Source organism: Triticum aestivum, chromosome 3D (assembly GCF_018294505.1).
Source record: "Triticum aestivum cultivar Chinese Spring chromosome 3D, IWGSC CS RefSeq v2.1, whole genome shotgun sequence".
Classification (NCBI taxonomy): domain Eukaryota; kingdom Viridiplantae; phylum Streptophyta; class Magnoliopsida; order Poales; family Poaceae; genus Triticum; species Triticum aestivum.
Genome location: NC_057802.1, coordinates 414,136,620 through 414,160,397, shown reverse-complemented (window position 1 = coordinate 414,160,397; position 23,778 = coordinate 414,136,620). Strand labels below are relative to the sequence as shown.

The 23,778-nt window shown below is 46.9% G+C and overlaps 1 long non-coding RNA gene across 1 annotated transcript; it reads left to right on the top strand.

Annotated features, from left to right (window-relative positions):
- The first annotated feature begins 22,133 nt into the window (after positions 1-22,133).
- LOC123079256 (uncharacterized) lies at positions 22,134-23,440 on the top strand. Its single transcript, XR_006437914.1, has 2 exons — positions 22,134-22,822; positions 22,894-23,440. It is a non-coding gene; the product is annotated as an uncharacterized lncRNA (long non-coding RNA).
- The last annotated feature ends 338 nt before the right edge of the window (positions 23,441-23,778 follow it).

Genomic DNA, 23,778 nt, shown 5'->3' with positions numbered 1-23,778 from the left:
TGTGTTTCCTCTCTGTTGCCGGTAATTGTCCCCCTTCAGTAGATGTTATTCCGGCAATGAGATCGATGACACCGATGAAGAACTATATTATCTTCAGAAGTGCCAGGCAAGCAAAACCCCCTTGTTCATTCCGATACAATCCCACTCTCTCGCTCCTGCTCTCTTTTTACTGCATTAGGACAACAACGTTTCAACTATTACATGCTGCGGTAGTTGAACCCCTTTCCTCTGCATGACCTGTCATTGCCACAGTAAATAGATGAAACCCACTAGCATGAGTAGGAGTTGTTTGAGCCCTGATGTGCCTACTCATTCATGCTTGTTTGTCATGCCTGCTATTGCTTAGAGTTGTGTCAGGTCTGATTCATCGGGAATGAATTGGAGAGTTGTGAACATGTCCTACTGTGTGAGAGCTAAGTGTGTGAACACGATTTGGTAAAGGTAGCGGTGAGAGGCCATGTAGGAGTACATGGTGGGTTGTCTCATTGAAACCGTCCTCAGGAACTGAGTTCTGTGTTTGTGATCCATGAACAGTTACTACCACACATTGGGTTCCGGTAACTCGACCCCTCTTGACTTATTAATCAACTTGATCTCTGTCCAGGAGTTGCAACTAGTTTCTGGTGTTTGTAGGTAGTGTTAGTAGTCTACCAAGTGGCACCCGGTACAGGTGGGCTTGGGACAGACTAGGCACACGTGGCCTGGTGTACCGAGTGGCACCCGGATGGTGGGCTCGGGAACCCTGCACACATCGTTTGGGGCCGTGAGTGACACCCCGGCCGGATCTCCTTGCGGATGGAACCCGAATAGGCGATAAACCTGGACGAGAGACTTGTGTGGTTAGTCAGGTCGTGGCCGACTCCCTCGCCAGGCTTCCGCTTGAAGGTTGCCGAGGTACACGACGTGTACATGGTGGTAAGTGGCGAGAGCGTGTGTGACGAAGTACACCCCTGCAGGGTTAACATCATCTATTCGAATAGCCGTGTCCGCGGTAAAGGACTTCTGGGTTGCCTATAACAGTTCATAGACAAGTGAAAGTGGATACTCTAAAATGCGCAAGATAAGCGTGAGTGCTGTGGATGGCGTTCTCGTAGGGAGACGGGAGCGGATCCATAGTGGTGTATTGATATGGTGAATATGTGGACTCGTGTGCGCCACCTCAAAAGAGTTACTTGCAGTCGTAGTTCAGGATAGCCACCGAGTCAAAGCTGGCTTGCTGCAGTCAAACTCCACCACCCCCTTTGTTGATACCGATGCATATGTAGATAGTTCTGATGTAAGTCCTGCTGGGTACATTTGTACTCACGTTTGCTTATTTTATGTTTTGCAGAGAGACATCAGTCTCGCTAGTAGTTCCGTGTGGACTTCGACGTTTAGCTTGATACCTCAGCTACGATCTTGTGCCCTCGGCAGGATCTGGTAGATAGTCAGGCTTCTCAGCCTTTTTCATTTATAGATGTCTGTACTCAGACATGTTAAGCTTCCGCATGTGCTTTGACTTGTATGCTCTGAATGTTGGGTCATGAGACCCATGTTTGTAATATCTGGCTCTTCGGAGCCTAATGAATAAATACTTGAGTCGTAGAGTTATGTTGTGATGCCATGTTGTATTTACACATATCGAGCATATTGCGTGTATGATTGAAATGCTTGGTATGTGTGGGATCCGACAACCTAGTTGTTTATCCTTGGTAGCCTCTCTTATGGGGAAATGTAGTCTTGTGCTTCCATGAGTCATAGTAGTCCGCTACAGCCCGGTTCACCGGAGTCCTACTAGCCCAGCACTACTGCTCCGAAACACTTGACTGGCCGGCATGTGATTCACTTTGTTCCTGTGTCTGTCCCTTCGGGGAAATGTCACGCGGTGACATCCGGAGTCCTGCCTTGCCTGCTACAGCCCGGTTCACTGGAGTCCTGTTAGCCGAGTGCTACAGCCCGGATTCGCACGCTGCTGACCGACATGCTCGATGTTGATTCATGTATGCCTGTCCCCGTAAGTTAGTGCCACTTTGGGTTCACGACTAGTCATGTCAGCCCGGGTTCTCTGTCGTATGGATGCTAGCGACACTATCATATACGTGAGCCAAAAGGCGCAAACGGTCCCGGGCCATGGTAAGGCGACACCCGTGGGAATACCGTGCGTGAGGCCATAAAGTGATATGAGGTGTTACCGGCTAGATCAATGTGACTTGGAATCGGGGTCCTGACACCTCTATTAAACGAGCGCCTTCTAAGACTTTTTCAAAATAGTGCTCGGCCGATACTCGGCCTACGGCCGAACTCTGGGTTGCAATAGCGGTGGCCTCCATCTCTGCCCAGTATGTCTTGACACGGGCAAGAGCCATTCGCACCCTCTATGCACGCTGACCTCTTCATAGCGTCGATATGCGGCACAGCACCAAGGAATTGTTGCACTAAGCCAAAATAACTATTCGGCCTTGGTCCTTCCGGCTAAAGATGATCCACAACAAACCTCATGGCAAGCCCGGACAACCTATGGAGCTCGGCCCACTCGGCCATTCGCTCATTTAACAGCAGCGAACGCACTGGAACATTGAACTGCGACTAGAACAGCTTTTCCACTTCGTGATCTTTTTTATCTTTGAAAAACTCGGTCGCATTAGCAGCACTCGCTGCCAAATCCAAGTATGCGTCTGCAGAACTCCATAATTGATCAAGAAGGGCATACTTAGGATCTCCGAACTTCGTCTGCAACAAAAAGGGCTTCCCAGCCGCGATATCTCCGGCTTGACGTAGCTCCTCCTCCATCGCTCTGATTTTAGAGCAGGCTTCCTTGGCTGCTACCATAGCTTTCTCCAGGTCCGCTGTCTTCGTTTGGCTTTCCTTTGCAAGAAGCTCATAACGGTCGGCGGCATCTTTCAGCTCAATAGCCATCTGGGCTATTTTCTCTTTGCTCTGGCAATGCGCAGCCTGTTCGGCTCTCAGCTCTTCTACCGCCTTTAGGGCGGCCCCATCACTCTTCCTGGCTTGTTCCTTGGCTCGGGCAAGTTCCGCCCGAAGGGTCTCCACGGCTGCAACTGCATCTGCAGTCACAGCATATTAAAGATACTAGCATCATGCTCCTCTTAATACGTGCTGGTCACCGGAGAAAATACATACCCTGCGCAAGCCGCTTGTTTACAAGCACGATGTCGGCATCCGCCGCATCAAGTTGCCGCTTCAGTTCGGCAAACTCACCAGTTCGGCTAGCCACTGGACCCTCAGCCGCCTGCACATGAAAGCATCACGGTTATTACCTGGGACTATGATCCTCTATTTGCCGCCTTTTTTGACAGCAACCAGAGTCTCAGGGGCTACTGTCTGCAGAGGGCACACCTAGCATGTGCGGTACCATCAAAAATATATATTACTTTGCGTACCTCAAAGCCTCTCAGCAGGCTCATAAAAGCTTCATGCAATCCGCTTTCGGCGGATGAAATCCTCTCAACCACCGTACCCATTAGCGTACGATGCACTTCTGAGATAGCCGCTTGCTCTAGAAGATTCATCAGTGCGTCTGGTCGCACACCGGACAGTCCCGGACTCTTTCTGTTGCTCTCCTTAGGAGCCAAATACTCCGGACTTCGGGTGGCCAAAGGGTTACCCTCTGGCCTTGGCGCATTAGGAGAAATCCTCCGTGACGACACCTCAAGGTCGTCCGCTTCACGAGGCGGGGAGGCACGGGGAGGCGTTTCGCTCTCCATCATCTCCGGAAGAAGAGCCCCCGAAGACGAACTCTGCCGAGAAGGGCTACGATCCGAACTACAAGACATACGTCTCGGTTATTGATCTCAGAGATGAAGCAGGCTATATTTATTATAAAGTACTTTTGTTTACTTACAGTTCGGTGGAGGGCTGGTTCCCTTGCGGGCACTGTGCGGTAAGGATACCCTCTGGGGTAGGACCCCCTGACAAAGATTTCTTCCCTCGTTTGGAAACCATTGTTTCCAAGCCTTCGGAGGTGGTCCTCTTCCTTCCTTGGGGAGAGGGGATTTTAGATTCTTCTCCCCGGTTATCCTCCTTCGCGGAGGTACTAATTCCCCCGGTCTGGATGAATAATGAGTGTGGCCCGCTATCGGCTGCTTTATTCCCCCCTTTATCTTCCCCTGATGGCGCTTGATAAGGCGCGAGCTCAAGCATTCTAGCCAGTACTTCTGTTGAGCCTTCGGGAAGGGGGGCCGAACACCTGATCATCTTTGCCTTTTTCACCCAATCCTGGTCAAAGAGCGACTTTTCAGAATGATGTTGTGATAAATAAAGAGACAGCATGTTCGGCCGAAGAATTACTTACTTGGGTATCTGGACGATTGCAGCTCAGACCCGCATCCTCAGTGGTGTCCGGACACTTTATTTGTGATCCGAAGAACAATCCATACATCTCTTCGTGCGTAATGCCGAAGAAGTGCTGAATAGTTCACGGTCCTTCCGGGTTGAACTCCCACATACGGAGAGGTCGACGTTTGCAAGGCAGGACTCGACGAACTAGCATGACTTGCATTACCTTGACAAGGCTGACATCTCTCTCGAGGAGATCTTGGATGCGGCTCTGCAATGTCGGCACATCATTTACTGGCCCCCAGTCCAACCCCTTGTTGACCCATGACGCCAGTTGTGGCGGGGGGCCCGAGCGGAAAGCAGGGGCGGCAACCCACTTACTACCATGGGGAGCTATGATGTAAAACCACTCCCATTGCCATAAGCTGGACACCTCCAGGAAGGAACCCTTTGGCCATGGAGCATTGGCGCCTTTGCTTATTACGGCGCCTCCGCATTCTGCATGTCGCCCATTAATCATCTTCGGCTTCACATTAAAGGTCTTGAGCCACAAGCCGAAGTGTGGGGTGACGTGGAGGAAGGCCTCACACATGACGATGAACGACGAGATGTGAAGGATGGAATCCGGGGCCAGATCATGGAAATCGAGCCCGTAATAGAACATGAGCCCTCTAACGAAGGGATCTAGACAAAATCCTAGCCCTTGGAGGAAGTGGGAAATGAATACGACACTCTCGTTGGGCTCGGGAGTAGGAACGACCTGCCCTCGAGCAGGCAGCCTGTGCGCGATTTCGGCGGTCAGATACCTGGCTTCTCTTAGCTTCTTGATGTCCTCCTCTGTGATGGAGGAGGGCATCCACCGACCTTGGAGGTTGGATCCGGACATGATTGAAGGTCCGAAACGCCTAGCCTGAGCCTTGGGTGTTGGAACTCGGGGTGGGGGAAGGATTCGATTGAGCGCGAGAAGAAAAGGACAGGCCTTGGCCCCTTTATAAAGAGGGTGAATATCAAGCGTCCTCCGCGTGGCCGTTTGGAACTTGCCTAAAATCGAGGAGTCATACCAACATGCACGATTGGGTTACCCATACCCGTATTGATGAGAATCCCATGATAAGGGGGACACGATCTCTGCTTCGACAAGACGTGCAAATAAAACCGCCTCGCGAAACATGCAGTGGCAGGCTGGGAGAAACGGTTCGAATAATGACCGGGCCGTGGTGTGACGCCACGTCATGAAAAGTTGTCAGCAGATTAGATTCATGGAAATATTATTCTCTCTACGGTGGTATGTGGAATTTTTTTTGCAGAGCCGGACACTATCCTTGTGTTCAAAATCTTCTATGGAATATTCGGAGGAGGAACCCGCCTTGCAATGCCGAAGATAATCTACGCGCCGGACTCATCGTCATTGAAGCCTGGTTCAGGGGCTACTGAGGGAGTCCTGGATTAGGGGGTCCTCGGACAGCCGGACTGTTGGACTATGAAGATACAACATTGAAGACTTCGTCCCGTGTCCGGAAGGGACTCTCCTTGGCGTGGAAGGCAAGCTTGGCAATACGGATATGTAGATCTCCTCCCTTGTAACCGACTCTGTGTAACCCTAGCCCCCTCCGATGTCTATATAAACCGGAGGGTTTAGTCCGTAGGACAACAACAATCATACCATAAGCTAGCTTCTAGGGTTTAGCCTCTACGATCTCGTGGTAGACAACTCTTGTAATACTCATATCATCAAGATCAATCAAGCAGGAAGTAGGGTATTACCTCCATTGAGAGGGCCCGAACCTGGGTAAACATCGTGTCCCCCGCCTCCTGTTAACATCCGCCTTGGACGCAAGTTCGGGACCCCCTACCCGAGATCCGCTGGTTTTGACATCGACAGCGGAGACTTGGTTGGTGTGGGTCTGGCAGTGGCCCGGCTGGCGTCCTCGGTGAGGGCCTTGCCGGGTGGCCCGGCAAGGGTCTTGCCATGGCGCGCTGTTGTCCCCGGCAAGGATCTTGCCGGGGGTCTGGTGGCCTTCCTCGGCAAGGATCTTGCCGAGGGCTGTTGTCTTTTAATCCTCATCTGGTCTTGAACATTCCTTGGTCTTGACAAAGATCTGCATGCCACCATGGAGGTGCCTCCGGAGCCCTAGTTCCAACGTGGTTGGCTGAGTTGGAACCCGTGGGCTTGAGGGTGGCTCACTCCGCTGGTGTGGGCGAGCCGCCCCGGCAAGGGTCTTGCCGGGGCCGCTGAGGCTGCCCCCGGCAAGGGTCTTGCCGGGGCCGCTGAGGCTGCCCCCGGCAAGGATCTTGCCAGGGAACCTGCTTCGCCTCTCTGCTTCTTTGCGGTCTTGATCTTGGCGTTGCTCTGGCCGTCTTGAGCTTTGGTTTTTCCTTGGTTCACCTCCTCCACTCTGCTTGCTGCGGCCACGGGCGCGGCTTCGACTGTCCGCGCACAGGTAAAGGGGTACGAAAGTGCGCCCCCTCTTTTATACACCGACAAGGGACGAGCTTGAAATGAGTAAAGACCTGCAGAAGTTTGGTTTTATGCCTGGTTACACGGTCTGGACATTACATGGTGAGTCTGCCCAACGTGCCAGAGCCGAGGTGGTTCGTCGTCGCACCGACGAGCATGGTACTGGGATGGGAGACATGGTGCAAGACTTTGACGATGCTCGGGACTCGGACGAGGATATGGAGGAATCTGCAAAGGCCTTCACTGAAATGTTGGAGTCCTCAAAACGTCCTCTCCATGAGCACACTGAGCTTTGTCAGCTGGATGCCATCTCACAAATAATGGCTTTGAAGGATCAACTCAACTTGGGCAGAGAATGCTACAACGCGATGATGACAGTATTCGGACGATTTCTACCCAAAGGCCATGTGCTACCTCCAAACCTGTACCAGTTCGAAAAAATCCTTCGTGCTCTTAAGATGCCCTATGAGAACTCTTAAGATGCCCTATGAGAAGATACATTCATGTGAGAAAGGATGTGTCTTATTTAGGCTTCAGTATGAGGACTTGAACTATTGTCCCATTTGCAAGTATTCCACGTATGTTGTGGTAGACAACGGTATGCGTGAGAAGACGCAGACCAAAATACCCGTTAATGTTCTTCGGTATATGCCAATCGTACCAAGACTTCAACGTCTTTTCATGGTTAAAGAGACGGCCAGACAGATGGCATGGCACAAAAAGGGCAAAAGAACCGAACTAGATGCAGATGGGAATGTGATGATGGTGCACACATCGGATGGTGAAGCGTGGAAGCGCTTCGATGCATTACATAAGGAAAGAATGGCAGATCCAAGGCATCCTCGAGTCGCCTTCAGCACGGATGGGTTCAATGTGTTTGGTCAGACGGCAGCCCAATACAGTTGTTGGCCCGTGTTTTTCATTCCACTCAATCCCCCCCCCCCCCGGCAGATTATGCAAAGAAAGAACATTTTCCTGACGTTGATAATTCCAGGGCCCAACTATCCGGGGAAGAATATGAATGTGTACATGCAGCCGCTTAAGGACGAATTGCAAGAAGCTTGGGATAATGGGTTCAAGACATACGACACCTTCAGCAAATAGAACTTCATAATGCGTGCCTAGTACATGTACTCGACACATGACTTGCCGGCGTATGCGCTATTCGTTGGCTGGTGTGTGCATGAAAGGTTCCCGTGCCCCACATGCAAGGGAGCTCTTGAGTTTCGTTGGCTGACGGCAGGACACAAGTATACTTGCTTCGACTTGCATAGACCGTTTCTAGATCCTCTCCATAAGTTCAGGAAAGACAAGAAGAACTTCATCAAAGGTAGAGTTGTCAAACACTCTGCACCACCTGCGTTGACAGGCCAACAGACCCTAGATCAGTTAAACGCTCTCGAGCCAGATCCAGAGCGTCCAGGGTATTTCAAGGGGTATAATAAAGAACACGCCTGGACTCACAAGACATGCTTCTGGGATCTGCCTTACTCCAAAGACCTCCTTTACCCACACAACATCGACGTGATGCACACTGAAAAGAATATCGCCGAAGCCATTTTTGTACATTGTTCGGCATAGAGGGGAAATCAAAGGATAATACTAAGGCTAGAGTCGATCAAGAGGAGCTATGTGATAGACCATTACAAAACATGCAAGAACCGAAACGAAAGCGGAACTGGACGAAGCCAAAGGCATGGTTCAATCTTGGAAGGCCAGCTATGAAGGAAATTATTTTGTGGGTAAAAATGCAGTTGATGTTCCCCGATGGGTATGCAGCAAATCTAAAGAGGGGAGCGAGTCTTGAAAAATTGAAAATATTTGGTCTAAAAAGTCATGATTGGCACATATGGATTGAGCGGATAATGCCGGTGATGTTGCGTGGCTTCATCCCTGAGGATGAATGGCTAGTATTGGAAGAGCTGAGCTATTTCTTCCGTGTTCTTTGTGCGAAAGAACTATCGCTTGGCCTCCTAGAAGAAATGGAACAGTTGGCGCCGGAGTTGATCTGCAAGTTAGAGATGATCTTTCCGCCAAGCTTCTTTAATCCAATGCAACACTTGATTTTGCATCTCCCGACCGAGGCATGATTGGGGGGCCCGTGAAAAATCGTTGGTGCTACTCAACTGAGAGGATGCAGAAGACGCTTCGGGCAAAATGTAAAAATAAAAGTAGAATTGAAGCATCGATGGCCGAGGCATTCATCACTGAGGAGGCGGCAAACTTCGTGACAGCACACTACGAAGCCAAAAATCATCATTTGCATAATCTGAAGCCTCGGTACAATGCTGACGACCCTAAAAAGGGTCGATCCAACCTCAGCCTATTCAAAGGGAATCTCGCACTAGCCAGTGGTTGGAAGCCAGTATCGTTGGATGTTGAAGAATGGCGGACCATTTCATTGTATCTCTTCAACAACCTAACAGAAGTGCGGCCGTACATCGAGTAAGATCTCGGTACATTGTCTCGCAACTTGTAATTTCTTTGAACTGCTCTTATTCCTGGATATTTGATGCAGTCGATACGTTGCCATATTCTCATATGGAGCGGTGATCCAAAAGGATTCCGTCGAAGAGTATGAGCTTCTGGCAAAGCAAGGAGGCGAATATCCCGGTTTCATCTCTTGGTTCAAAAAAACGGTAATTTCCATTAGACCATTTCATTTCTTTGGCTAATTTGCGACTAATGCAACAATCCTTTCGTATTAAACTTGTAGGCTAATTCAGAGATTATGGATGCCGAATTGAGACAAGTAGCTAATGGTTTTGACTATAAGGTTCGTTCATTTGACAAATACGACATCAACGGGTATCGCTTTCATACCTATGGCAAAGAGCTATCTATGGCCGACCGAAAGTCTACAAATTGTTGTGTCTCTGCTATCGGTGAAAGAGATATCGAGTATTATGGAAGAGTTGAAGCAATTTATGAACTTCAATTCTATGGTGAAAACCCACCAAACGTCGTAGTCTTCAGATGTTATTGGTTCCAGCCGAGGGAGACTAGAAGGCCTCATGAACATATAGGGCTAGTCGAAATCAAACAAAGCACTCATTTGGATGTTCCCGATGTCTATATTATGGCTCAACAGGCAACCCAAGTTTTCTATCTACCGTGGGCCTATCAAAGTGATCCAAATCTCAGTGGTTGGGATGTCGTTTATGAAATGCCGCCACATGTTAGACCACCTCCCCCCAATGAAGAGGATTATGAACCTCACATTAACCAAGACACATATGATGAAGGAGAACTCTTCCAAGAAACACGTCTTTCCAAAAAAATGTTTCAAGAACCGCTCTACTCCACCCCAGAACATTGAAGTAGACAACGATAGTGAATCTGACTTCAACCCTGAGCCAGAACAAGAAGAAGTTACTGCTGCAGATGACCTGTCAATGCTTGAACGATTACGTAAAGGAGGCCTTCCACATGTTGATGCATTTATTGATGATGATGATGATGAGCACGTCACTGAAAGTGATGATGATGATGCCAACCAGTCTTTGTCCCAGAAGGCTCTGATCCCGCAGTATTCTTCCCACGAGACTCCGGAGGCTAGTGGCCCTACTAATGGTAGCAAGGACACCTTTTCACATGATAGCTACAGCGACGACAAGCTGGTTGAGAAGGGCAAGAAGGTCTACAGGCGTGGCTATACAAAGCTCCCGCCCGTGCCGACGACCCCCGACCAGAGGTGGTTGATTGTGCCTAAAGGGTTGAAGTAAGTGCATTTACTATTTTTTTAACCTTTTGCATTCATGTTCCTTCAAATTAATATCTAATGCGTTGGCCTTGTCATATTGCAGGGGCTGAGTACACCCCCGTGGTGTCCGCAGGCCCAACCAGGTCCTTGGTGTGCTTTGCCGGCAGCACTTCCCTGGGTGGGTCACGTTGCCCAGTGAGGGTCAGGTTCCACAGCTAGCACTGACCTGGAAGCTATACTCGGTTGTCCCGGCCCTGCCGGAGGAGAGGGTCGACGGTGTCTTGTGCGAGACGGTGGCCGACATTGTGTTCCGTCGGTTTTGGGTACTTTCTCCTTTACAGAATTAAAAATCAACACTACCTAGTGATTGTACTAATCAGTGTTGTCTTGTTTGATTGCAGACCTTCTACAGGGTTTCAGAGGGAGAGCAGGAGGCCGCGTCTATGGTTGTCGAAACCGAGTGCAAGCGCCTACTTCAGAACTTACGGCACGAGGCTCGGGTGCAGGCCGTTCGAGACTACTACACCTCGAAGGGTATTAGGAGGGTCAAGAAGAAGTGTTGCGGCAAGTTTCTGAGTAAGGAGAAGTACATGTAGGTAATTACCTATTCTTAAGGCCTTGAACTTAGTTTTCTTGATTTGATTCATAGGCATAGCGCAGAAATTTCTCTTGACTCACTTAGGTGCCCCCGAGATGGTGTGTGGATAAGATGGACTGTTGGGAGGCGTTGGTGGATGCGTGGTGCTCTCCCCAATGGCTAGTCGAACACCATAGGGCCAAGGATAAGCGCGACCAAATGGAAGGTGTGCCACACCATCAAGGGGGCTCCAACCTGTTTGAGTACGGGGATAACTGGGTATGTGGTTTGCTACATGATTCATGCAATTTCATTCTTCATGCTAGCATTTATCCCTTCCAAAATGACTTAATATGCTTAGTTAGTTAAAAATGGCATAACTACCTTGGATAGTTCATTTATGACATATTTAGCTCTAAAATGACATAATAACTTTAGATAGCTCTATAAAATGACTTAATATGCTTTAGTTAGTTAAAAAAAGGCATAACTACCTTCGATAGCTCAATAACGACCTAAACTAATCTTAGCTAGTTCATTCATGACATAATTAGCTCTAAAATGACATAATAACCTTAGATAGATCTATAAAATGACTTAATATGCTTTAGTTAAAAAATGGCATAACTACCTTTGATAGCTCAATAACGACCTAAACTAATCTTAGCTAGTTCATTCATGACATAATTAGCTCTAAAATGGCATAATAACCTTAGATAGCTCTATAGAATGCCTAAATATGCTTTAGTTAGCTAAAAAATGGCATAACTACCTTGGATAGCTCAATAATGACATAATTAGCATACTTTGGTCAAAAATGGCATAATAATCTTGGTTACCTCGAAAATGGCCTAAACTTAGCTTATTTTCCTCGAAAATGACATAATAACCTTTCTTAGCTCCAAAATGACCTATTTACATAGCAATATCATTCTTCATGCTAGCTTGAGCCCTTAACTAATATTTTGTTCCTCTCTCTCAGGCGCACCACCACAAGAAGCCTGTGCCAAATCTGTTCGACCTCTATGGCATGGCCCATATGGCCCCGTACAAGAAGGCCAAGCCATTTACGGAGTCTGACCTAGATCATCCAGAGAGCTTCACCAACATCTCCTCCCACCACAAGCTTGTGAAGTATAGAGACAAGGGGAAGGCGAGGAAAGGGGAGGACTTTAACCCGAGCCAGGATCCTTTTGATACAGAGTTGGTGATGATATCTGGTGGCGGGAGGTCCCATGGCTCTCAAGCCATTGGTGATGGACTGATACGTTGTCCTAGGACTCTCCCGCAGATCAAGAAGCGCCTGAGTAGCTCTGATCCTAGGATAACGCCTCGTGCACGGCCCGCGGAGCTCGCCATGGCGGTTAGTTCTATGGACTCTCTCACCTTTCCTCCATTACATTGTGTGTGCGTCCGTCGATGATTACAATGCTAACGAGGAGTGGTGTGTTGTAGGCATTGGTTGAGAAAGAGAGATTGAAGACCCGGGCGCTTTTGGAGGAGGCAAAAAGAGAGGCGGCGGAGAGGGAGAGGGAGATGGAGGAGAGGACGGCTAAGCTGTTGGAGGAGGAGAGAAACCGGAACGAGGCGTCTAACCGGGCCCTATACGAGCTCATCGTGGTACGTTTCTCATGCATATTAGCCCAATCATGCACGTAATGTTCGCATTACTAACTAATATGACTGACTCGTGAGAACCAAAGTGCAGACCATGTGCGAGAAAAACGGTCAGGCCCCTCCGCCGATGCCCCAGATTGCTCCGGCGACCACGGTGAGTTTGATTTGAATGGTCGTTAGTTACTAGTATTCACATTTCAGTTTGCATCATGCTAACAAGACATTATTGGAAATGATCTTTGGTGCAGCATGGCTCCCGACAAGCATCGACCAATCCTTCTGCGTCTACCAATAGCGGAACCCCGACCGGTCCTTCACCTCTGTCTGCCACTGGTGGAGCCTCGACCATTCCTACACCTCCGTGATAACGGTATTTTTCTTCTTATTTAGCCTGTTTAGTCCATTTTTGACATAATTTAGCCTATTTAGTCCACAAATGACATAATAAGATGAAGAATATCAAGGAAGAGGAAGGAAAGAAGGAATAGGAAGAAAAGAAGAAGAAGAAGAAGATTCTTCTTCTTCTTCTTTTTCTTCTTCTTCTTCTTCTTCTTCTTCTTCTTCTTCTTCTTCTTCTTTTCCTCCTCTTACTTGTTTTTATTCGTAAATGGCATAATAACCTTGCTAAGCTCATAAATGTCATATACTTAGCTTGTTGTCCTCTAAAATGACACAATAAGCTTAGTTAGGTCAAAAATGGCATAATTAGCTAGGTAAGCTAAAAAATGGCATTTTTCTTCTTATTTAGCCTATTTAGTCCATTTATGACATAATTTAGCCTATTTAGTCCACAAATGACATAATAAGATGAAGAAAATCAAGGAAGAGGAAGAAAAGAAGGAATAGGAAGAAAAGAAGAAGAAGAAGAAGAAGAAGAAGAAGAAGACTCTTCTTCTTCTTCTTTTCCTCCTCTTACTTGTTTTTATTCGTAAATGGCATAATAACCTTGCTAACCTCATAAATGTCATATACTTAGCTTGTTGTCCTCTAAAATGACACAAAAAACTTAGTTAGGTCAAAAATGGCATAATTAGCTAGGTAAGCTCAAAAATGGCATTTTCTTCTTATTTAGCCTATTTAGTCCATTTATGACATAATTTAGCCTATTTAGTCTACAAATGACATAATAAGATGAAGAAAATCAAGGAAGAGGAAGAAAAGAAGGAATAGGAAGAAAAGAAGAAGAAGAAGAAGAAGAAGAAGAAGAAGAAGAAGACTAGAAGAAGAAGAATAGGAAGAAAAGAAGAAGAAGAAGAAGAAGACTCTTCTTCTTCTTTTCCTCCTCTTACTTGTTTTTATTCGTAAATGGCATAATAACCTTGCTAACCTCATAAATGTCATATACTTAGCTTGTTGTCCTCTAAAATGACACAAAAAGCTTAGTTAGGTCAAAAATGGCATAATTAGCTAGGTAAGCTCAAAAATGGCATTTTTTCTTCTTATTTAGCCTATTTAGTCCATTTATGACATAATTTAGCCTATCTAAATTATGTCATAAATGGACTAAATAGGCTAAATAAGAAGAAAAAATTTCATTTTTGAGCTTACATTCTTCTTCTTCTCCAAAATGAAGTTAGCTCTAATATGCTTAGTTACCTAGGTTAACTCAATAAAGACCTATACTAAGCTGCTTTATATCAAAAAGGCCATAATATGCTTAGTTCACTCAAAAACGGCATAATTAGCTAGGTTTCCATTTTACCTAAGTATGCTAACTTCTCCTTCTTCCTCTTCTTCTTCTTATTCATTTTCTTATTCTTCTGATTCTAGTCTTGTTCTTCTAACTTTCTTGTTTCCCATTTTGCAGATTTAATTCACTATATGGAAGCTTGCATGGATGGAGTGCTTGTTTCCCTGTTCTTCTTTTCGTTTGTATCGATGAAAAATGTGGAACTTGTTATATGGATGCATGGAACAATGTGTTGGATGAACATTGTGATATTACTGTAATATGTATGTATGGAACTGTGTTTCTTATGTATGTATGTTGTCATGGGTGGAGCTATGTGTTGGATACATCATATGTCTGTTGTGCCTGTGAAAAAAAATATGTATATCTGTGTGTGAATTCCTGTGAAATTAAATGGATATAAATAAAAACAGGGGATATATAGCCTCTTTGCCGTCTGCTAGCGGACGGCAAAGAGCTTTGCCGTCTGCTGGCAGATGGCAAAGAGGACACGTGGCAGCTACCTGTAGAAACTGGGAACACTGGCTGCCTATTTGGGTACTTTGCCGTCTGCCAGCGGACGGCAAAGACCTTTGAATCTCTGCCGTCTGCTGGCAGACGGCAAAGTGACCAAATAGGCCTGGCAAATAGGGCCAGCTATGCCGTCCACCAGCAGACGGCAAAGATTCAAAGGTCTTTGCCGTCCGCTGGCAGACGGCATAGCTGGCCACGTGGCAGCTTCCCAGTGCTGGCCTGGCTGACCTCTTTGTCGTCTGTCAGCGGATGGCAAAGAGCGCCGTTAACCCCCTAACGGCTCTCACCCCACCCCACTGTCGTCCGTTATCTTTGTCGTCTGCTGGCCTCGGATGGCGGACGGCACAATCCTTTGCCGTCCGTTTCTAGGAAGCAGACGGCAAAGAAGGCCTTTGCTGGCATGTGTTCAGACGGACAGTTTGCCGTCTGCTGACAGACGGCAAAGAAGTTTGCCGTCCGGGATCATGGCAGACGGCAAAGAAGCTGATTCCAGTAGTGCGAGGCATGGTTCGCAAGTATCAAGTGATTCATAATCAAGTGATTCCAAAAGCCCATCAGTATGGAGTTTCTTCATGCACTATACACCAATATGACCTAAATGACAGTGCCACAAATAAGTTGCACTATCATTATTAAACTTATATATTTTGGCTTCAATACTATGAATATGTATATCACTACTATCGAGATTCAATAAAAATAAACCACTCATCGAGGGTACATGACCATAAAAGATATTACTCATATAAATAGAACAACCATTATTCTCTGATTTAAATGAATAACCGTCTCGCATCAAACAAGATCCAGATGTAATGTTCATGCTTAACGCTGGCACCAAATAACAATTATTCAGGTCTAAAACTAATCCCGAAGGTAGATGTAGAGGTAGTGTGCCGACGGCAATCATATCGACTTTGGAACCATTTCCCACGCGCATCGTCACCTCGTCCTTAGCCAATCTTCGCTTAATCCGTAGCCCATGTTTCGAATTGCAAATATGAGCAACAGAACCAGTATCAAATACCCAGGCGCTACTACGAGCATTAGTAAGGTACACATCAATAACATGTATATCAAATATACCTTTCACTTTGCCATCCTTCTTATCTGCCAAATACTTGGGGCAGTTCCGCTTCCAGTGACCAGTCCCTTTGCAGTAGAAGCACTCAGTCTCAGGCTTAGATCCAGACTTGGGCTTCTTCACTTGAGCAGCAACTTGCTTGCCGTTCTTCTTGAAGTTCCCCTTCTTCCCTTTGCCCTTCTTTTTGAAACTAGTGGTCTTGTTAACCATCAACACTTGATGCTCCTTCTTGATTTCTACCTCCGCAGCCTTTAGCATCGCGAAGAGCTCGGGAATTGTCTTATCCATCCCTTGCATATTATAGTTCATCACGAAGCTTTTGTATCTTGGTGGCAGTGATTGAAGAACTTTGTCAATGACACTATCAACCGGAAGATTAACTCACAGTTGAGTCAAGTGATTGTGGTACCCAGACATTTTGAGTATATGTTCACTGACAGAACTATTCTCCTCCATTTTGAAGCTGTAGAACTTATTGGAGACTTCATATCTCTCAATCCGGGCATTTGCTTCAAATATTAACTTCAACTCCTGGAACATCTCATATGCTCCATGATGTTCAAAACGTCGTTGAAGTCCCGGTTCTAAGCCGTAAAGCATGGCACACTGAACTATCAAGTAGTCATCAGCTTTGCTCTGCCAGGCATTCATAACGTCCGGTGTTGCTCCTGCAGCGGGTCTTGCACCTAGCGGTGCTTCCAGGACGTAATTCTTCTATGCAGTAATGAGGATAATCCTCAAGTTACGGACCCAGTCCGTGTAGTTGCTACCATCATCTTTCAACTTAGCTTTCTCTAGGAACACATTAAAATTCAACGGAACAATAGCATGGGCCATTGATCTACAACAACATAGACATGCAAAATACTATCAGGTACTAAGTTTATGATAAATTAAAGTTCAATTAATCATATTACTTAAGAACTCCCACTTAGATAGACATCCCTCTAATCATCTAAGTGATCACGTGATCCATATCAACTAAACCATGTCCGATCATCACGTGAGATGGAGTAGTTTTCAATGGTGAACATCACTATGTTGATCATATCTACTATATGATTCACGCTTGACCTTTCGGACTCAGTGTTCCAAGGCCATATCTGCATATGCTAGGCTCGTCAAGTTTAACCCGAGTATTCTGCGTCTGCAAAACTGGCTTGCACCCGTTGTATGTGAACGTAGAGCTTATCATACCTGATCATCATGTGGTGTCTCGGCACGACGAACTGTCGCAACGGTGCATACTCAGGGAGAACACTTATACCTTGAAATTTAGTGAGAGATCATCTTATAATGCTACCGACGTACTAAGCAAAATAAGATGCATAAAAAGATAAACATCACATGCAATCAAATAAGTGATATGATATGGCCATCATCATCTTGTGCCTTTGATCTCCATCTACAAAGCACCGTCATGATCACCATCATCACCGGCTTGACACCTTGATCTCCATCGAAGCATCATTGTCGTCTCGCCAACTATTTCTTCTACGACTATCGCTGCCGCTTAGTGATAAAGTAAAGCAATTACATGGCGATTGCATTTCATACAATAAAGCGATAACCATATGGCTCCTGCCAGTTGCCGATAACTGTTACAAAACATGATCATCTCATACAACAATTTATATATCATACGTCTTCACCATATCACATCTCAGCAAGCCCTGCAAAAACAAGTTAGACGTCCTCTACTTTGTTGTTGCAAGTTTTACGTGGCTGCTACGGGCTTCTAGCAAGAATCGTTCTTACCTACGCATCAAAACCACAATGATTTTTCGTCAAGTGTGCTGTTTTAACCTTCAACAAGGACCGGGCGTAGTCAAACTCAATTCAACTAAAGCTGGAGAAACAGACACCCACTAGCCACTTGTGTGCGAAGCACGGTGGTAGAACCAGTCTCATGAACGCGGTCAGGTAATGTCGGTCTGGGCCGCTTCATCCAACAATACCGCCGAATCAAAGTATGACATGCTGGTAAGCAGTATGACTATTATCGCCCACAACTCTTTGTGTTCTACTCGTGCATATGACATCTACGCATAAACCTGGCTCGGATGCCACTGTTGGGTAACGTAGTATTTCAAAAAAATTCCTACAATCACGCAAGATCTATCTAGGAGAAGCATAGCAACGAGCGGGGAGAGTGTGTGCACGTACCCTCGTAGACCGAAAGCGGAAGCGTTTAGTAACGCGGTTGATATAGTCGAACGTCTTCGCGATCCAACCGATCCAAGTACCGAACGTACGGCACCTCCGCGATCTGCACACGTTCAGCTCGGTGATGTCCCTCGAACTCTTGATCTGGTTGAGGCCGAGGGAGAGTTTAGTCAGCACGACGGCATGGTGACGGTGATGATGAAGTTACCGGCGCAGGGCTTCGCCTAAGCACTACGACGATATGACCGAGGTGTGTTTCTGTGGAGGGGGCACTGCACATGCCTAAAAGATCAACTTGTGTGTTCTAGGGTGCCCCCCTCCCCACGTACATAAAGGAGGGAGGGAGGAGGCCAGCCAGCCCTAGGGGGCGCGCCCAAGGAGGGGAGTCCTACTAGGACTCCAATTCCTAGTAGGATTCCACCAAGAGGGAGAGAGGGGGAAGGAAGGAGAGGGAGAGGGAGTAGGAAAGGGGAGTGCCGCCCCCTTCCCTTGTCCAATTCGGACTCCAAGGGGGGCCATTAGTTCCCCCGGGGGGTTCCGGTAACCCCTCCGGCACTCCAGTTTTACCCGAAACTATCCGGAACACTTCCGGTGTCCGAATAACATGGTCCAATATATCAATATTTATGTCTCAACCATTTCGAGACTCCTCGTCATGTCCGTGATCTCATCCGGGACTCCGAACAATCTTCGGACATCAAATCACATAAACTCATAATACAAATCGTCACCGAACGTTAAGCGTGCGGACCCTACGGGTTCAAGAACTGTGTAGACATGACCGAGACACATCTCCGGTCAATAACCAATAGCGGAACCTGGATGCTCATATTGGCTCCTACATATTCTACGAATATCTTTATCGACCAAACCGCATAACAACATACGTTGTTCCCTTTGTCATCGGTATGTTACTTGCCCGAGATTCGATCGTCGGTATCACCATACCTAGTTCAATCTCGTTACCGGCAAGTCTCTTTACTCGTTCTGTAATGTATCATCCCGCAACTAACTCATTAGTCACATTGCTTGCAAGGCTTATAGTGATGTGCATTACCGAGAGGGCCCGGAGATACCTCTCCGACAATCGGAGTGACAAATCCTAATCTCGATCTATGCCAACTCAACAAACACCATCGGAGACACCTGTAGAGCATCTTTATAATCACCCAGTTACGTTGTGACATTTGATAGCACACTAGGTGTTCCTCCGGTATTCGGGAGTTGCATAATCTCATAGTCATAGGAACATGTATAAGTCATGAAGAAAGCAATAGCAATAAACTAAACGATCATAGTGCTAAGCTAACGGATGGGTCTTGTCCATCACATCATTCTCTAATGATGTGATCCCGTTCATCAAATGACAACACATGTCTATGGCTAGGAAACTTAACCATCTTTGATTAACGAGCCAGTCTAGTAGAGGCATACTAGGGACACTCTGTTTGTCTATGTATTCACACATGTACTAAGTTTCCGGTTAATACAATTCTAGCATGAATAATAAACATTTATCATGATATAAGGAAATATAAATAACAACTTTATTATTGCCTCTAGGGCATATTTCCTTCAGCTGGATCAAGGATCCACATCACACTTCATTTGCACCGAAAGCACATGAAGGTTTTATGCTTGGCTACGGAAAGGATTCGCACTCCTACAGAGTCTTCAACCTCTTTCACTATAAAGTGGTTGAAACTGTGGATCTGCGGTTCGATGAGACTAACGGCTCGCAAAGAGAGCACCTGCCAAATGTGCTAGATGAAGCCTCACCAAGTGAATCTATCAAGCTTATGGGTACTGGAGAAATCATACCTTCAGAGGCACAGGCTGAAGAGGAAATCATCATTTCTGCACCTAATCAACCCGAAGACACTGCTCAGCCTGAAGTCGATGCTGAAGATGAAGATTATGATCAGCAAGGGCAAAATCTTTGTCCAGTTCATCCTCGAGTTGCAAATGAAGTACAAATTGAGAAGATAATTGATAGCATCAATGCACCTGGTCGCTCAAGAGCAACACAGCTAGCAAATTTCTGTGGGCACCTTGCATTTGTCTCTATATCTGAACCCAAGAAGGTTGATGAAGCCTTCATGGAATCTGAATGGATTCAAGCTATGCAAGAAGAGCTTCAACAGTTTGAGCTGAACAATGTTTGGGAACTAGTAAAGCGTCCTGATCCTCGCAAGCACAATATCATTGGCACCAAATGGATCTATCACAACAAACAAGATGAGCATGGTCAAGTTGTCAGAAACAAAACTCGTCTTGTTGCTCAAGGTTACACTCAAGTTGAAGGGATTGACTTCGATGAAACATTTGCTTATGTGGCTAGGCTTGAAGCTATTCGCATTCTGCTAGCCTATGCCAACCACAACAACATTCTTCTGTACCAAATGGATGTAAAGAGTGCCTTTCTCAACGGAAAAATTGAAGAAGAAGTGTATGTTGCTCAAACACCTGGCTTTGAAGACCCAAAGCATCCTGACATGGTATACAAGCTCAACAAGGCACTGTATGGCCTCAAACAAGCACCTCGAGCTTGGTATGACACACTCAAAGACTTCCTGAAGAGCAAAGGCTTCAAACCTGGTTCTCTAGATCCCACTCTCTTCACGAAGACATATGATGGTGAACTGTTTGTATGCCAAATCTACGTGGATGACATTATCTTCGGCTGCACTGACAAGAGATACAGTGATGAGTTTGGGCATATGATGCAAGAGCAATATCAGATGTCCATGATGGGTGAGCTGAAATTCTTCCTCGGTCTTCAAATCCATCAGCAGAGCAATGGCATCTTCATTTCACAAGAAAAATATCTCAAAGATTGCTTGAAGAAGTTTGGAATGCAAGACTGCAAAGGGTACACGACGCCAATGCCAACCAAAGGTCAATTGGGTCCCGACGACAATGGTAAAGAGTTCGATCAAAAGGTATACCACTCCATGATTGGTTCTTTACTCTATTTATGTGCATCTAGGCCAGATATAATGCTTAGCGTTTGCGTGTGCTCGATTTCAAGCGGCACCAAAGGAATCACATCACTTAGCTGTGAAGCGAATTCTTCGATATTTGGCTTACACCCCAACACTAAGATTATGGTATCCAAAGGGCTCAGGGTTTGATCTAGTTAGATTCTCAGATGCTGATTATGCTGGTGACAAGGTTGATCGCAAGTCCACATGAGGAACATGTCACTTTCTTGGACGATCTCTTTTCTGTTGGTCTTTAAAGAAGCAGAATTGTGTATCCCTCTCTACTGTTGAATCTGAATACATTGCTGCTGGATCTTGTTGCGCTCAGCTTCTATGGATGAAGCAAACTCTCAAGGACTATGGCATCCACCTGAAGCATGTGCCACTCTACTGCGACAATGAAAGCGCCATCAAGATTGCCAACAACCTAGTTCAACACTCGAAGACAAAGCACATTCAGATCCGCTATCACTTTCTCAGAGATCATGTCATGAAGGAAGATATTGATATCATTCACGTCAACATTGAAGAGCAATTGGCAGATATCTTCACAAAGCCCTTAGATGAGAAAAGGTTTTGCAAGTTGCGGTGTGAGCTAAATATCTTAGAATTCTCAAATGTCCTGTGATTGGACACACATCCTAACGCTGATGCATGTTGATGACTTAAATGTGCAACACACAGAGTAACGTATATCTTCAATCAATGAAGACATACACGCTAAGTGTGAATACATTAATGTGGAATTTGACTTTGGAGCGCCATGATAATTGTGCGCCGTGTCTGGGTCAAATACTTCTTATACGGTGGGTAACGCCACCACCAAACTTTCTCGAAGATTTTCTTTTGGCGTCATGATTGCATTAACTTCGCATTTGGTTTGTCTTCAACATTGATTTATCTTCATGGTTTATCTTCTCAACGTTGATTTAGTCTTTTGAGATATATATATAGGGTGGGTCTATTCTAATAACACCCTTAAGAGCCTTATTCTGCTAACAAATTCGTTATTCCGCTAACACCCCACCTAACCCACTCAATCGACCCGGCGCAAACTGCATGCACCAAAAAAACCCACCCCACCGGCCCATCTCCCCCACTCCAGCCTCGATCCCTCCACCTCCTCCCGCTCCCCGTGTCCATGCCCCACCTCCAACCTTCTTCCTCCCCCGACCCATTGCCCATAACCCAACCACCGTCCCCTCCTGCCACCTTCCTCTGCGCCCGGAGCCACGACGCCGCCGGCCATCGCGCCCCAGCCTGCCTCGCGCCGTCCCCGCCCCTCCCGCGCCGTCCCACCCTCCCCTTCGCCAGATCCGACGTGGCCGCGGCCCCTCCCGCGCCGTCCCACCCTCCCCTTCACCAGATCCGATGCGGCCGCGGCCTTTCCAGTGCCGCCCCACCCTCCCCTACGCCGGATCCAAAGCGGCCACGACCCCTCCACGCTGGTGCGAGCGCCGCAACCTCCGACGAGGCCCCTCGTTGTTAGATCCGAACCACAGCGAGCCACCATGGTTCGGCCGCTAGCCCCCCCTCCCCCCGCGGCGCGGTGCGGCCATGACGCGAACCACTCCCCCGCCGCCTGGAACCGACCGCGGCCGAGCCTCCCTTGCATCCTCTCCGGTCCCTCCCGCGCGCAGTCCATACCTCCGGTGGGATCCTCTCCAGCTCCACCTTTCAGGCGAGATTTGCGACGATGTTTACCATCAAGGCGCCCTTCTTCCTTCTATTCTTCTTCGAACAACAAAGCATCTAGTAGTGCCCTGATTCTCTCTTCCTTTCTTGCAGTTCGCTATGTGATTCACTGAAAAAAAATCATTTTCTAGTGCAGGCAGCAGGGCGGGGAGGCCACGACAACCATGGCTGGGATCCCTCGGCCACCGCTACGCCAGGGGACGGATCTATGCTCTCTCCCTCGCCGCTGCCAAACTCCACCCACCGGCGGCTACTACACGCGCAGGCGTCGGGGGAGGCTCTGGTCTAGCGCAGGCTAGCAACTACGAGAGGGAGGTACTCTGCTTCTCCACCGACGGGCGAGCAGACGACTCCCCAGGCAGTTTGGTGGCCTCCACTATGCAGTAGGACTAGGCATGCCATGTTGTTCGGCAGTGCTCTTCTGCACTTCACTGACTTTGTGATTTCTGAAGAGAAAAAAAGTGCAAACGAAGTCCGCTATGGTTTGCTATTGAGGTTCATTTTACTCATTATTGCAGGAAAAGATGAAGTGATGCAGTTCTATTGGATGCCCCATTACTCAATTTTGTTTTTGTTGAAAAGTGCACTTCATTAGTTCATTGTAAAAACTACAGCTCACTACCGTGATTTTGCTGGTGGAGAGTGCAGATTTTGTATGTAAAACTCCTCTGTTGTCCACTTGGTAAACACAAAACAAAAAAGATCTCAAAATGAAGCTCGCTTCTATATTAGATGTAGTTCACTCGCTCAGTCCCTGTGGTCCACTCACCTGGTCAACGCGCGTAAAAAATTAATAAGTACTAAAAGAAAGACAACAAAAACTCATGAGGTTCACTTTGGGTAGTGTTGCGGTTCACTTTCGGGAGTGTTGCGGCCCACTCTCGTTCAAAAAAAGTTGAAAAAAAGACAACAAAAACTTGTGAGGAGAAAGTTCATGTTCGACAAAAAGAAATCATGAAGTTCACTTAACTGCCTGCTGCACTGCGGTTTTCCGTTTGAAGCAGTGCGTTCTTCTG